General features: G+C 38.0%; 1 long non-coding RNA gene across 1 annotated transcript in view; it reads right to left on the bottom strand.

Moving 5' to 3' along the window:
* Positions 1-3870: 3870 nt before the first annotated feature.
* Positions 3871-17633, bottom strand: part of LOC148998447 (uncharacterized) — a 63193-nt gene continuing 49430 nt past the window's right edge. The window contains exons 2-3 of the long non-coding RNA XR_016158748.1: positions 4404-4473; positions 3871-4167 (exon numbers count right to left, since the gene is read on the bottom strand). This is a non-coding gene — a long non-coding RNA (uncharacterized LOC148998447). The remainder of the gene's footprint in view (positions 4168-4403; positions 4474-17633) is intronic.

Genomic DNA, 17633 nt, shown 5'->3' with positions numbered 1-17633 from the left:
TTCATAAGAGCATGAACTATGTTAACAAATAAAACGGTACTGTAAAATATTGCCACGAGGACTGATTTATTTATTTCATAGAATTTTCATTCTTGGGTAAGAAGCTTTGGGGTTCTTGTGAACTGTTTAGAAGTCTGTGTGGTAGTCTTTCAGGTAACACTTTAAAATAATGGTCTGTAGTTAACAAGTAGCTATGCAGGAAGTAATAGGTAGTACTGCATTAACACCAAAGTTAATACTATTAACTAATATGGAAGCAATATTAACTAAGCAGTAAGTAATAGGTAATTTAGTACAAAGGTAGTTCCTTGGTAGGTATTTGATTATTACTAAAGAAATATATCCTCATTGAGAACTACTTGTGAACTAAGAAATAATAACCGATTAATTACTAATCACAAAAGTAACATGTCTAAAAAGTGAACAATTGTGGAGGTTTTACTCTTAACATGGTCATAACATTTCAGAAGCATTTGCCTCAAATGGGTTCTTTGTGGAAACCAGTTTATGAAGTTTATATATCCCCCCAAATACATTAGCTAGGTTGAGATTGTGATCACTACTCTTGCCAGGATGGACGCATGTTCTCTGTTTATTTAAAACTTAAACATAAAATAATACTAATAAAGACAGTTTTTAAAAATAAACCTTAAATAATTATGAAGTGATGCTGACACTCTCATGATTGGATTAGTTCACTATTATGAGCTCTATTGAATGTCAGTCACATATATCTCAGACTCCAAAGACCTATAACTTTATGTTACAGTAGCTGCCTGAGGAGGACTTCTCTTTAGGACATGAATATAAACATTGATGTTCACTTGTCAAAAATAATTAGCATCTTTAATGAAGAAATTGGCTGCATTTATGTTACGATAAGCGCAAAACCACATCTTCCAGATTACAGTGTTTGTTAGAATATCAGTGCCTCACAGAACCTGTACAGTATGTGTCAAATATAAAATTAAATTACTTGTATCATTTGTGAAAAACATGTTAACTCCTCAATAACTATTTAAGCGTTACCTTGTCATCCTGCAGGAACTACTAGTGATGTGGCCCATTATTTTAAAGTGAAAAACATGTTAACTCCTAATTGGAGTTAACATGTTTTTCACTTTAAAATAATGGGCCACATCACTAGTAGTTCCTGCAGGATGACAAGGTAACGCTTAAGTAGTTAGTGAGGAGTTTTTCCTCCTCACAACATGTTTTTCACAAATGATACAAGTAATTTAATTTTATATTTGACACATACTGTACAGGTTCTGTGAGGCACTAACATTCTAACAAACACTGTAATCTGGAAGATGTGGTTTTGCGCTTATCGTAACATAAATGCAGCCAATTTCTTCATTAAAGATGCTAATTGTTTTTGACAAGTGAACATCAATGTTTATATTCATGTCCTAACGAGAAGTCCTCCTCAGGCAGCTACTGTAACATAAAGTTATACACTGTTAGAAATTTCTTGGAATTTTACAGGAAATTCCTGGCTAATAGTTGCCGTAAATTTACTGTAAACAGTATACAGGACTGCTATTGTAAAATAACTACAACAAGATACTGTAATTTTACAGGATAGAATACTGTAAATTTTTACAGCAAAATTTTATATTTACGGCAACTCAGTAGCCAGGAATTTCCTGTAATTTTAGGTATTTTCTGTAATTTCATAGGACAGCATATTGTAAATATTACAATTAAATATTGTAACTTGGATAAATGTCCTCTTTCAGACTTCTGCAAAGAAAAACAAAACACTTTTTTTTTTAAATATATATTTTTATTTTCTCTTAAAACTAATGAGAAAACGAGTCCACAATGCACATTTTGGACGTTTTTTTCTCTGCCTGCCCATCTGGGGATGCTGCAAAAGGCTCTGAAAACAGGGAGGGAAACACACTTATCAGATAACATTTAAGACTGATATGACATGGTCATTACCATGACATGAAACATGACAGGGATAGTTCACTTTGATATACATTTTTGGTATGTTTTAGCTTATCTCAAGGGTATCCAAGATGTTGGTGTCTTTGTTTCCACAGTATTTTCAATTTTGATATCTGTCTGTCAGTCATGTAATGGAGGTCTATTGTCACCACCTCAAAGAGCATGCACAGAGAAGTCCAAATTAAACATGATTTAATGACTCGTAAATGTAAGTAAACATTGATGGCCTAAGACACGAAACGAGCGGTTTGTGTGAGAAAATGAACAGTATTTATATCGTTTTTACCTCATGTAGCCACAGCCACAAAGCGCCCGTGCCCTTAGATCACTTGAACGTGGCTGTGATTACAAGAGGTAAAAACAACATAAATACTGTTCGTTTTCGTCATTACTAATGGAGGTATATTTGATTCAAATCAACTGAACGCCTGTGACAGTGTGATTTGTAGTTATAGACAAAAGCCATGCATGTGTATCAGTAAATTTGAAGCCAAAGAGAGAAGAGTTGCAAACTTGTAAACATTTTTTCTCTCCCAAATTACACCATCTCAAATTCCTTTTGATGTTTTAGCTTATCTCAAGGGCATCCAAGATGTAGGTGTCTTTGTTTCCACAGTATTTTCCATTTTGATATTTTTAGGACAAACCGTCGTTGTCTATGCATCATGGAGATTTATGGGGCCCACCCCAAAGAGCATGCACAGAGAAGTCCAAATTAAACATGATTTAATGACTCGTAAATGTAAGTACACATTGATGGCCTAAGACACGAAACGAGCGGTTTGTGAGAGAAAACAAACGGTATTAATATCGTTTTTACCTTGTGTAATCGCAGTGACGTCCAAGTACTCTGAGGGCGAGGCCGCTTCTATCTGCGCAAGCGCGCCAGAAAGCCCCGGAAGTGATCTCTCGCGCATGTGCATCACTCATTGTTTACACAGATTTTGGAAGTTTTACCTTTCACTGTGAAGATCTAAATATCGAAATCGTCTTCCATTGGGATTTCCTGTACATCTAAATATGTTTAGATCTTCACAGTGAAAAGTTAAACTTCTAAAATCTGTGTAAACAATGTGTGTACATGCACAAGAGATCACTTCCGGGGCTTGTGCAGACCAAAGCGCCCGTGCCGTCAGATCAGTTGGATACGGCTGTGGTTACAAGAGGTAAAAACGATATAAATACTGTTCGTTTTCTCACACAAACCACTCGTTTCGTGTCTTAGGCCATCAATGTGTACTTACATTTATGAGTCATTGAATCTAGTTTAATTTGGACTTCTCTGTGCATGCTCTTTGAAGTGGTGACCATACACCTCCATTATATGACTGACAGACAGGAACGGTTTGACCTAAAAATATATCAAAATGGAAAATACTGTGGAAACAAAGACACCTACATCTTGGATGCCATTGAGGTAAGCTAAAACATATCAAAAATTAATTTCAAAGTGAACTATCCCTTTAATGAACTTGTACGCTCACATTTTTGATACAGTTGCTGCAGTGATTTGGTGTGAAACGCATTTATACACCAGCATCAAGAAATGTGAAGTCGTGGAGAAATTTATGAACAACTGTAAATCAATATGTGAATTCATCCAATGAGAGTTGCAACCTTGAAGAATATTTCTTGTATATGTCTTGTATATGTATACTGCTCATTTTAGTTCACACAATCATTTCTCAGCAAGTTTAATGGATTATTTAAAAAAGAAAAAGAAAAATGTAGTTTCAGCGTGAACTTAAAATACAATTGTGCATTTCATTTCATAAACGTATATGAACTTTATGAAATGATGCACAATTGTATTTTAAGTTCGCTTAAAATGATTTGGGTAAATTCACATACTGATTTGAGCATGTGCAAAATTTCTCCACAACTTCACATTTCTTGATGTGTGTGTGTGTGTGTGTGTAATGTGTGGATTTTCTCTACAACTACAAATCGCACTGTCACAGGCATTAAGTTGATTTAAATCAAATATACCTCCATAATTGCTATAATCATTTTCATGACAGTGTCATGTTTAAACTCACCTCTGAAGGAATTCAAGTGTGCTTGCGACTTCTGCTGGATATTGCAAGTTAAAGACAAAGTAGGCAGCGAAGACTGCTGCCAGTCCATGCAGGAGGTTACTGTGGGGCCCCATCACACATGCTCCTTCCACTGAGATATTCCATGTGTCTGCGCCACGAAGTATCTCTTCTAAAACATTATGATAGCATAGCAATATGATATGAAACATTAACAATATGATAACTAAAAGCTGCACAACACACTATTGCCACCTAGATGAATTCAGTAATGTTCAAGTGGAGAAAGACTTCCACACCACCACTTGAACATTCTCAAATAAATTATTTTTTTATGTGCAACAGTCCTCCGTCAAACACATGAATTCAATAAAGAATTAACTTTTACAAAATAAGGGAAGATTATACCTGGGACAACTAATCGAGGTGTGCTTGGCAGGGTGACAGCTCTCTCAATATCAGCAGCCATGGCAGAGGGCTGGAGAAAAAAAAAACATTAACATTAACAAAGTTAACCATGGGTAAGTTGAGTAAACGACAAAGAAAATTTGCCCCAAAAGCTGGAATGTTCTATTCAACACCAAGGGGGAAATCAGTTTCGATTTATGGTGCCAAATGTAGAAACAGCTGCATATGGCAAATCTTTTTTTTTATATATGGATGCCACATCAATCAGGCATGTGATTGGCTAAGGACAAAAAAGCAGGAAAATATAGTATTTTATATAGTATGTAGTATATAGTTTTATAGTATTTAAATATAGTAATTTTCCATAGTAAATTTTTCCCTATGGATGTTAATGGGGACCAGCAACTGTCTGGTTACCCACATTCTTCAAAATATCTTTTTTGTTCAGCACAAGAAATAAATTAATACAGGTTTGGAACAACATTACAGTGAATAAACAATGACAGAATTTTTATTTTGGGGTCAACTATCCCTTTAAGAACAAGCGGCTGCATGTGTATTATTAGGGCTACTGTCACTTTAAGACCTATGCGCGACGCGTCTAATATACACGGAGCATTTGACAAGCAGATTTCTCTCAATTTTCTCGGTTTGCTTTGAGTTTAGACATAACATAAATGTTTTTATGTAAACCTTGTGTGTATTTGAGAGTAATAGCGAAATAATACTCCAAAGATAACTTAGTCCAGCAACCAGGCGCTGTTAGACAAGCTTTTAGTACATGTGCATGTCAGGTGTTCGCGCTTAGAACACTGCGGTCAAGTGGGCCGCGCGTGGAAAATACACGGTCAAGCTAGCCGCACATTTTTTTTTTTTTTTTGCATGCGCGTCAAATCCTGCAGTTACGGTATGGGTGCTGAAGGACGCCAAAATTGATTTTGATTCTTTTGCCTGATATTTTCCATCGTATTAGGACACAAATAATACAATTTCATGATCTTTTCTTAACACATGACTTTTAATATTGTTTGTTTGTTGTTTTTGTAATGTTTCCAGGCTTAAATATTAATTATACCAATTATAATGTATTCATGTTCATATTATTAAACATTATCATACATTTTTAGTTAATATTTACGTTTTTTAGACACTACTTTCTGCTATTTTCCATCTTATTCGGAGATAAAAAATATATATTTTTTTAAAAAACATGACTTTTTCATTTTTTATTATTATTTTAATGTTTGTAGGCCTATATGATTTACATTAATTTAAATTTTATTTTTAAAGATTTAATTTATTCATGCTCATGATAATGTTAATTATCATACATCATTTTTTTTACATTTAATTGTTAATTATGAATGTTTATGAATGTATATATATATATATATATATATATAATTTGATTTTTTATTATACATTATTATTGCCTACTTTATTAATGTAAATTAAATTGAATATTAATATTAATTATCGATAAATTTATTTAGCATTTTTTTGTTGAATTTAATGTTTGTATATGTATACACTCATTATTAATATATGTAATGATTAGGGATGGGTACCGAAACCCGGTATTAAACGGGCCCCGGTACTGAATTTTGAAAGACCGCTGTATCGATAAGCTCGGACGTTATCGGTTCTGCTGTCGGTACTGGAGAAATTATTTATTATTCCTATAAAGACGTTATCTTGAACATGTTTATATCGCCAGCCATTTCTATATACAGTATAAACTATATTTAAATTAAACCATTTGTCTGTGATGCAAATTTGACATTCGCAGTCCAGAAGAGAGAGAGAGAAGAGAGAGAGCGATCAAAAGTCATTTTACTGTATAGTTTTGGAGAAAAGTTCAGGCAAACCCAGCCCAATCATCAAAGCGTGTTATAGCACTTAAACCAAAAATTCGTTAGGTCCAATAGGTCGTTGGTGTCAAAATGTCAAAAACCAATAGGTCGTTATGGTAAGTTTAAGTTTCAGTTTAAGTGTAAGTTTCTAGTTTGAGGGAGTGAAACCGTGACATCTACACGTTTTCCAAAGTGGACCAAAGTGATTATTTCACGTCTTGTCGGCTGGAGAAATGTTGTTTTGGCCACTTTGTTTGATAAAATCACAACAATTTAATGTAAGCAAGACTGGAATCTTCTTGATTGAAGCCCAACGCTTTATCAACTGAGCCACTGAATGTGTTGAGTTCAAAGTTGTATTGGATGGATTTTTATTGCGGGTTATTTGTTGGAAAAATAAATATAGAAAGAATTTGACACAAGAGGGCAGTATAGCCCTATTTATGGTTTTGAGTTTAAACTATCACTGCAGTGTAGGGCTGCAACTAACGATTATTTTGATAATCGATTAATCGGACGATTATTTTTTCGATTAATCGATTAATCGGATAAAAATTTATATTCCATTTTTTTGTTTATTATAACAAAATAAAACCCTAAAAACCACACTCTTTTGTGTGTTAAACAATCTACTTAATACAGACAACTTCATTATAAAGAAAAACAACAAATAAAAAATAAAAAAATGACCATAACCTATGACAAAAATGCTATTGTAAACTAGATTAGTGGATAACTCAGCAAAACTTAGCCTAGAAATATCACAAGTGCACAATAATTTAAAAAAATCTGAACATTTAGTGAAAAAAAAAAAACATTCCTTAGTGGGGAACAAATAAGAGACAATAAGTGTAGCACTAACTCTGGTAAAACGTACACATTGCTCTTTGTATTGTTGTTATACATTCATGAAAAACATCTTTAAAATCAGATGCACAACTGTTTTAAATGTAAAGCACAGCTGTTTAGTGAGGAAGCAAAATATAATAGATAGGACAGAACAAGAAAGGCTATTAATAAGCTTTCATTCAAGTATTATGACATGATCATGAAAGAGCTGCACAAAGTGCTTATGCGCATCGCGAGCGCTGAATGATGCGCTTGAGTCACAGGGCGGCACGCAGCTCTTCAGTGTCCGCCGCATTAAAGTTAAAAGCACCAAGGAAAGAGAAAGACATATTGACTGTGTATTATACAGTATCTATGCAATAGTTTATTAAGCCTTTTCTTTTAACAGTTTTAAATTTCAGTTAGGCTACTGTGCACGTGAAGAACAATTATACTGCGCCGACTCTACTATAGCCTAGTGTTGAGATCTAACAGACACTCAGTAGAAAGTGATTAAGTTACAGCAATAAAAGTCTAGCAAGATAGAAAAACCATCATAGACCTTTATCTACGGATCAATTATAATAATAACATTGAATCATCTTGGAAAGAGATCATCATGTTAACTGTTGTAACGCGACGCGCTGTTTGAACACAGAATAGAGAATGACTGACAGCCGCAGTGGAGGGAAAAGCTTAGGTTAACTTGAATTTAATGACTTAAATATACATTTTTTATCACATTATACTATAGTATGGCTTCATAAAGTATACACGATTAACGTAGGTCACCTATTTTGGTTTCAAAACGGCGAATTTGCCGAAAGGTGAATGATTTTCGTGTATGCTGCATATTGATAGCGGTTTCCTGATGCCCGCAAATTAGTTCAAACTCACAGAATCAAGAGCGCGCATGCGAGACAGAAGATAATGTGCTCCAAACCGTCGGTGTTGCGCGCGCGAGGCAGAGTAGAGCGGCGAGGGAGAGAGACTGCATGTGCGCCTCATGAAGCGCATGTAAAGCGCATGTTCCATGTAAACAATCCCCGTGATGTAATCAGACCAACTAATCGATAATGACATTCGTTGACAACGATTTTCATAATCGATTATAACAGATTTTATCGATTAGTTGTTGCAGCCCTACTGCAGTTAAACCGTGACATCTACACGTTTTCCAAAGTGGACCAACGTGATTATTTCACGTCTTGTCGTGATGGGTTGGGCACTGAAGTTACAGGAGTTTCTTCTCGTTGCTAAACAACGGAACTAGGTTGAGTATTTAAAAGGTTATGGTTAACACGGTTAACGTGGTTTAACGTCGATGTAATACGTTGTTTTAAAGTACCTTTTGCTTAAACGAGGAGCTGGGGGACACCGGAAAAACAGAGCCGGACAGTATCGGAGTACATTTACTTGAAGAGGGCCATGAGACATAGACCTGAGTGCAACAATGGAGGCTCTAGACCCTTCCAGTGCTGAGATATCGAAACTCAAAATTTCGACCCGAAAAAAACGACAGTGTTACCCCTTATGGTTTTTTTTTTTTGGGCGAAAATTTAAGTATCCCCAATCTTCTCAAAACTCTGGATTCTGATAGAGGGCCTTGAGACTTAGACTTGAGTGCAACAATGGAGGCTCTAGACCCTTCCAGAGCTGAGATATCGAAAATCAAAATTTCGACCAGAAAAAAAAAAACGACAGTGTTACCCCTTACGTTTTTTTTTTTGGCGAAAAATTGAGTATCCCCAATCTTCTCAAAACTCTGGATTCTGATAGAGGGCCATGAGACATAGACCTGAGTGCAACAATGGAGGCTCTAGACCCTTCCAGAGCTGAGATATCGAAAATCAAAATTTCGACCAGAAAAAAAAAACGACAGTGTTACCCCTTACGTTTTTTTTTTCGGGCGAAAAATGAAGTTTCTCCAATCTTCTCAAAACTCTGGATTCTGATAGAGGGCCATGAGACTTAAACCTGAGTGCAAAAATGGAGGCTCTAGACCCTTCCAGAGCTGAGATATTGAAAATCAAAATTTCGACCAGAAAAAAAAACGACAGTGTTACCCCTTACGTTTTTTTTGGGGGGGGCGAAAAATTAAGTATCCCCAATCTTCTCAAAACTCTGGATTCTGATAGAGGGCCATGAGACATAGACCTGAGTGCAACAATGGAGGCTCTAGACCCTTCCAGAGCTGAGATGTCGAAACTCAAAATTTCGACCCGAAAAAAAAAAACGACAGTGTTACCCCTTACGTTTTTTTTTTGGGGCGAAAAATTAAGTATCCCCAATCTTCTCAAAACTCTGGATTCTGATAGAGGGCCATGAGACTTAGACTTGAGTGCAACAATGGAGGCTCTAGACCCTTCCAGAGCTGAGATGTCGAAACTCAAAATTTCGACCCGAAAAAAAAAACGACAGTGTTACCCCTTACGGTTTTTTTTTTCCGGGCGAAAAATGAAGTTTCTCCAATCTTCTCAAAACTCTGGATTCTGATAGAGGGCCATGAGACTTAAACCTGAGTGCAAAAATGGAGGCTCTAGACCCTTCCAGAGCTGAGATATCGAAGTTAAAAATTTCGACCAGAAAAAAAAACGACAGTGTTACCCCTTACGTTTTTTTTTTGGGCGAAAAATTAAGTATCCCCAATCTTCTCAAAACTCTGGATTCTGATAGAGGGCCATGAGATATAGACCTGAGTGCAACAATGGAGGCTCTAGACCCTTCCAGAGCTGAGATATCGAAAATCAAAATTTCGACCAGAAAAAAAAAACGACAGTGTTACCCCTTACGTTTTTTTTTTTGGGCGAAAAATTAAGTATCCCCAATCTTCTCAAAACTCTGGATTCTGATAGAGGGCCATGAGACATAGACCTGAGTGCAAAAATGGAGGCTCTAGACCCTTCCAGAGCTGAGATATCGAAATTAAAAATTTCGACCAGAAAAAAAAAACCGACAGTGTTACCCCTTACGTTTTTTTTTTGGGCGAAAAATTAAGTATCCCCAATCTTCTCAAAACTCTGGATTCTGATAGAGGGCCATGAGACATAGACCTGAGTGCAACAATGGAGGCTCTAGACCCTTCCAGAGCTAAGATATCGAAATTCAACATTTAGACCAGAAAAAAACAACAACAGTGTTACCCCTTACGGGTTTTTTTTTGGGCGAAAAATTAAGTATCCCCAATCTTCTCAAAACTCTGGATTCTGATAGAGGGCCATGAGACATAGACCTGAGTGCAACAACGGAGGCTCTAGACCCTTCCAGAGCTGAGATATCGAAAATCAAAATTTCGACCAGAAAAAAAAAACGACAGTGTTACCCCTTACGGTTTTTTGTTTTTTTTCGGGCGAAAAATGAAGTTTCTCCAATCTTCTCAAAACTCTGGATTCTGATAGAGGGCCATGAGACTTAAACCTGAGTGCAAAAATGGAGGCTCTAGACCCTTCCAGAGCTGAGATATTGAAAATCAAAATTTCGACCAGAAAAAAAAACGACAGTGTTACCCCTTACGTTTTTTTTGGGGGGGCGAAAAATTAAGTATCCCCAATCTTCTCAAAACTCTGGATTCTGATAGAGGGCCATGAGACATAGACCTGAGTGCAACAATGGAGGCACTAGACCTTTCCAGAGCTGAGATGTCGAAACCCAAAATTTCGACCCGAAAAAAAAAACGACAGTGTTACCCCTTACGTTTTTTTTTTGGGGCGAAAAATTAAGTATCCCCAATCTTCTCAAAACTCTGGATTCTGATAGAGGGCCCAGAGACTTAGACTTGAGTGCAACAATGGAGGCTCTAGACCCTTCCAGAGCTGAGATGTTGAAACTCAAAATTTCGACCCGAAAAAAAAAAACGACAGTGTTACCCCTTACGTTTTTTTTTTTTGGGCGAAAAATGAAGCATCCCCAATCTTCTCAAAACTCTGGATTCTGATAGAGGGCCGTGAGACTTAGACCTGAGTGAAAAAATGGAGGCTCTAGACCCTTCCAGAGCTGAGATATCGAAATTAAAAATTTCGACCAGAAAAAAAAAAAACGACAGTGTTACCCCTTACGTTTTTTTTTTTTGGGGCGAAAAATTAAGTATCCCCAATCTTCTCAAAACTCTGGATTCTGATAGAGGGCCATGAGACATAGACCTGAGTGCAACAATGGAGGCTCTAGACCCTTTCAGAGCTGAGATATCGAAATTCAACATTTCGACCGGAAAAAAAAAAGAAACAACAGTGTTACCCCTTACATTTTTTTTTGGGCGAAAAATTTAGTATCCCCAATCTTCTCAAAACTCTGGATTCTGATAGAGGGCCATGAGACTTAGACCTGAGTGCAACAATGGAGGCTCTAGACCCTTCCAGAGCTGAGATATCGAAATTCAAAATTTCGACCAGAAAAAAAACGACAGTGTTACCCCTTACGTTTTTTTTTTGGGCGAAAAATGAAGTATCCCCAATCTTCTCAAAACTCTGGATTCTGATAGAGGGCCGTGAGACATAGACCTGAGTGCAACAATGGAGGCTTTAGACCCTTCCAGAGCTGAGATATCGAAATTCAAAATTTCGACCAGACAAAAAAAAACGACAGTGTTACCCCTTACGTTTTTTTTTGGGCGAAAAATTTAGTATCCCCAATCTTCTTAAAACTCTGGATTCTGATAGAGGGCCATGAGACATAGACCTGAGTGCAACAATGGAGGCTCTAGACCCTTCCAGTGCTGAGATATCAAAACTCAAAATTTCGACCCGAAAAAAAACGACAGTGTTACCCCTTACGTTTTTTTTTGGGCGAAAAATTAAGTATCCCCAATCTTCTCAAAACTCTGGATTCTGATAGAGGGCCATGAGACTTAGACCTGAGTGCAACAATGGAGGCTCTAGACCCTTCCAGAGCTGAGATATCGAAACTCAAAATTTCGACCAGAAAAAAAAACGACAGTGTTACCCCTTACGTTTTTTTTTTGGGCGAAAAATTAAGTATCCCCAATCTTCTCAAAACTCTGGATTCTGATAGAGGGCCATGAGACATAGACCTGAGTGCAACAATGGAGGCTCTAGACCCTTCCAGAGCTGAGATATCGAAACTCAAAATTTCGACCAGAAAAAAAAACGACAGTGTTACCCCTTACGTTTTTTTTTGGGCGAAAAATTAAGTATCCCCAATCTTCTCAAAACTCTGGATTCTGATAGAGGGCCATGAGACATAGACCTGAGTGCAACAATGGAGGCTCTAGACCCTTCCAGAGCTGAGATATCGAAATTAAAAATTTCGACCAGAAAAAAAAAAACGACAGTGTTACCCCTTACGTTTTTTTTTGGGCGAAAAATTAAGTATCCCCAATCTTCTCAAAACTCTGGATTCTGATAGAGGGCCATGAGACATAGACCTGAGTGCAACAATGGAGGCTCTAGACCCTTCCAGAGCTGAGATATCGAAAATCAAAATTTCGACCATAAAAAAAACCGACAGTGTTACCCATTACGTTTTTTTTTTTCGGGCGAAAAATGAAGTTTCTTCAATCTTCTCAAAACTCTGGATTCTGATAGAGGGCCATGAGACTTAAACCTGAGTGCAAAAATGGAGGCTCTAGACCCTTCCAGAGCTGAGATATTGAAAATCAAAATTTCGACCAGAAAAAAAAACGACAGTGTTACCCCTTACGTTTTTTTTTGGGGGGGGGGGCGAAAAATTAAGTATCCCCAATCTTCTCAAAACTCTGGATTCTGATAGAGGGCCATGAGACTTAGACCTGAGTGCAACAATGGAGGCTCTAGACCCTTCCAGAGCTGAGATATCAAAAATCAAAATTTCGACCCGTAAAAAAAACGACAGTGTTACCCCTTACGTTTTTTTTGGGGGGCGAAAAATTAAGAATCCCTAATCTTCTCAAAACTCTGGATTCTGATAGAGGGCCATGAGACTTAGACCTGAGTGCAACAATGGAGGCTCTAGACCCTTCCAGAGCTGAGATATCGAAATTCAAAATTTCGACCAGAAAAAAAAACGACAGTGTTACCCCTTACGTTTTTTTTTTTTTGGGCAAAAAATTAAGTATCCCCAATCTTCTCAAAACTCTGGATTCTGATAGAGGGCCATGAGACATAGACCTGAGTGCAACAATGGAGGCTCTAGACCCTTCCAGAGTTGAGATGTCGAAACTCAAAATTTCGACCCGAAAAAAAAACGACAGTGTTACCCCTTACGTTTTTTTGGGGGGGGGGCGAAAAATTAAGTATCCCCAATCTTCTCAAAACTCTGGATTCTGATAGAGGGCCATGAGACTTAGACCTGAGTGCAACAATGGAGGCTCTAGTCCCTTCCAGAGCTGAGATATCGAAAATCAAACTTTCGACCCGTAAAAAAAACGACAGTGTTACCCCTTACGGTTTTTTTTTTGGGCGAAAAATTAAGTATCCCTAATCTTCTCAAAACTCTGGATTCTGATAGAGGGCCATGAGACTTAGACCTGAGTGCAAGAAATGGAGGCTCTAGACCCTTCCAGAGCTGAGATATCGAAATTAAAAATTTCGACCAGAAAAAAAAAAACGACAGTGTTACCCCTTACGTTTTTTTTTGGGCGAAAAATTAAGTATCCCCAATCTTCTCAAAACTCTGGATTCTGATAGAGGGCCATGAGACATAGACCTGAGTGCAACAATGGAGGCTCTAGACCCTTCCAGAGCTGAGATATCGAAAATCAAAATTTCGACCATAAAAAAAACCGACAGTGTTACCCATTACATTTTTTTTTTCGGGCGAAAAATGAAGTTTCTTCAATCTTTTCAAAACTCTGGATTCTGATAGAGGGCCATGAGACTTAAACCTGGGTGCAAAAATGGAGGCTCTAGACCCTTCCAGAGCTGAGATATTGAAAATCAAAATTTCGACCAGAAAAAAAAACGACAGTGTTACCCCTTACGTTTTTTTGGGGGGGGGGGGGCGAAAAATTAAGTATCCCCAATCTTCTCAAAACTCTGGATTCTGATAGAGGGCCATGAGACTTAGACCTGAGTGCAACAATGGAGGCTCTAGACCCTTCCAGAGCTGAGATATCAAAAATCAAAATTTCGACCCGTAAAAAAAACGACAGTGTTACCCCTTACGTTTTTTTTGGGGGGCGAAAAATTAAGAATCCCTAATCTTCTCAAAACTCTGGATTCTGATAGAGGGCCATGAGACTTAGACCTGAGTGCAACAATGGAGGCTCTAGACCCTTCCAGAGCTGAGATATCGAAATTCAAAATTTCGACCAGAAAAAAAAACGACAGTGTTACCCCTTACGTTTTTTTTTTTTTGGGCAAAAAATTAAGTATCCCCAATCTTCTCAAAACTCTGGATTCTGATAGAGGGCCATGAGACATAGACCTGAGTGCAACAATGGAGGCTCTAGACCCTTCCAGAGTTGAGATGTCGAAACTCAAAATTTCGACCCGAAAAAAAAAACGACAGTGTTACCCCTTACGTTTTTTTGGGGGGGGGGGCGAAAAATTAAGTATCCCCAATCTTCTCAAAACTCTGGATTCTGATAGAGGGCCATGAGACTTAGACCTGAGTGCAACAATGGAGGCTCTAGTCCCTTCCAGAGCTGAGATATCGAAAATCAAACTTTCGACCCGTAAAAAAAACGACAGTGTTACCCCTTACGGTTTTTTTTTTGGGCGAAAAATTAAGTATCCCTAATCTTCTCAAAACTCTGGATTCTGATAGAGGGCCATGAGACTTAGACCTGAGTGCAAGAAATGGAGGCTCTAGACCCTTCCAGAGCTGAGATATCGAAATTCAAAATTTCGACCAGAAAAAAAAAACGACAGTGTTACCCCTTACGTTTTTTTTTGGGGGGCGAAAAATGAAGTATCCCCAATCTTCTCAAAACTCTGGATTCTGATAGAGGGCCATGAGACATAGACCTGAGTGCAACAATGGAGGCTCTAGACCCTTCCAGAGCTGAGATATCGAAATTCAAAATTTCGAACCGGCCAGAAAAAAAAACGACAGTGTTACCCCTTACGTTTTTTTTTTGGGCGAAAAATTTAGTATCCCCAATCTTCTCAAAACTCTGGATTCTGATAGAGGGCCATGAGACATAGACCTGAGTGCAACAATGGAGGCTCTAGACCCTTCCAGAGCTGAGATATCGAAATTCAAAATTTCGACCAGAAAAAAAAACGACAGTGTTACCCCTTACGTTTTTTTTTTTTTGGGGCGAAAAATTAAGTATCCCCAATCTTCTCAAAACTCTGGATTCTGATAGAGGGCCCAGAGACTTAGACTTGAGTGCAACAATGGAGGCTCTAGACCCTTCCAGAGCTGAGATGTCGAAACTCAAAATTTCGACCCGAAAAAAAAAAACGAGTGTTACCCCTTACGTTTTTTTTTGGGCGAAAAATTAAGTATCCCCAATCTTCTCAAAACTGTGGATTCTGATAGAGGGCCATGAGACTTAGACTTGAGTGCAACAATGGAGGCTCTAGACCCTTCCAGAACTAAGATATCGAAAATCAAAATTTCGACCCGAAAAAAAAAACGACTGTGTTACCCCTTACGTTTTTTTTTTGGGCGAAAAATTAAGTATCCCCAATCTTCTCAAAACTCTGGATTCTGATAGAGGGCCATGAGACTTAGACCTGAGTGCAACAATGGAGGCTCTAGACCCTTCCAGAGCGGAGATATCGAAATTCAAAATTTCGAAAAGAAAAAAAAACGACAGTGTTACCCCTTACGTTTTTTTTTTTGGGCGAAAAATGAAGCATCCCCAATCTTCTCAAAACTCTGGATTCTGATAGAGGGCCGTGAGACTTAGACCTGAGTGAAAAAATGGAGGCTCTAGACCCTTCCAGAGCTGAGATATCGAAATTAAAAATTTCGACCAGAAAAAAAAAACGACAGTGTTACCCCTTACGTTTTTTTTTTGGACGAAAAATTAAGTATCCCCAATCTTCTCAAAACTCTGGATTCTGATAGAGGGCCATGAGACATAGACCTGAGTGCAACAATGGAGGCTCTAGACCCTTTCAGAGCTGAGATATCGAAATTTAACATTTCGACCAGAAAAAAACAACAACAGTGTTACCCCTTACGTTTTTTTTTTGGGGCGAAAAATGTAGTATCCCCAATCTTCTCAAAACTCTGGATTCTGATAGAGGGCCATGAGATTTAGACCTGAGTGCAACAATGGAGGCTCTAGACCCTTCCAGAGCTGAGATATCGAAATTCAAAATTTCGACCAGAAAAAAAAAACGACAGTGTTACCCCTTACGTTTTTTTTTTGGGGCAAAAAATGAAGCATCCCCAATCTTCTCAAAACTCTGAATTCTGATAGAGGGCCGTGAGACTTAGACCTGAGTGAAAAAAATGGAGGCTCTAGACCCTTCCAGAGCTGAGATATCGAAATTAAAAATTTCGACCAGAAAAAAAAAACGACAGTCTTACTTACCCTTACGTTTTTTTTTTGGGCGAAAAATTAAGTATCCCCAATCTTCTCAAAACTCTGGATTCTGATAGAGGGCCATGAGACATAGACCTGAGTGCAACAATGGAGGCTTTAGACCCTTCCAGAGCTGAGATATCGAAATTCAAAATTTCGACCAGAAAAAAAAACCGACAGTGTTACCCATTACGTTTTTTTTTCGGGCGAAAAATGAAGTTTCTCCAATCTTCTCAAAACTCTGGATTCTGATAGAGGGCCATGAGACTTAAACCTGAGTGCAAAAATGGAGGCTCTAGACCCTTCCAGAGCTGAGATATTGAAAATCAAAATTTCGACCAGAAAAAAAAACGACAGTGTTACCCCTTACGTTTTTTTTGGGGGGGGGGGGGGGCGAAAAATGAAGTATCCCCAATCTTCTCAAAACTCTGGATTCTGATAGAGGGCCATGAGACTTAGACCTGAGTGCAACAATGGAGGCTCTAGACCCTTCCAGAGCTGAGATATCAAAAATCAAAATTTCGACCCGTAAAAAAAACGACAGTGTTACCCCTTACGTTTTTTTTGGGGGGCGAAAAATTAAGAATCCCTAATCTTCTCAAAACTTTGGATTCTGATAGAGGGCCATGAGACTTAGACCTGAGTGCAACAATGGAGGCTCTAGACCCTTCCAGAGCTGAGATATCGAAATTCAAAATTTCGACCAGAAAAAAAAACGACAGTGTTACCCCTTACGTTTTTTTTTTTTGGGCAAAAAATTAAGTATCCCCAATCTTCTCAAAACTCTGGATTCTGATAGAGGGCCATGAGACATAGACCTGAGTGCAACAATGGAGGCTCTAGACCCTTCCAGAGTTGAGATGTCGAAACTCAAAATTTCGACCCGAAAAAAAAAAACGACAGTGTTACCCCTTACGTTTTTTTTGGGGGGGGGCGAAAAATTAAGTATCCCCAATCTTCTCAAAACTCTGGATTCTGATAGAGGGCCATGAGACTTAGACCTGAGTGCAACAATGGAGGCTCTAGTCCCTTCCAGAGCTGAGATATCGAAAATCAAACTTTCGACCCGTAAAAAAAACGACAGTGTTACCCCTTACGTTTTTTTTTTGGGCGAAAAATTTAGTATCCCCA

This window comes from Pimephales promelas, chromosome 1 (assembly GCF_988280905.1).
Source record: "Pimephales promelas chromosome 1, fPimPro1.hap1.1, whole genome shotgun sequence".
Taxonomy (NCBI): domain Eukaryota; kingdom Metazoa; phylum Chordata; class Actinopteri; order Cypriniformes; family Leuciscidae; genus Pimephales; species Pimephales promelas.
Note: the sequence above shows the minus strand (reverse complement) of the source record. Positions and strands in the feature narration are given on the sequence as shown.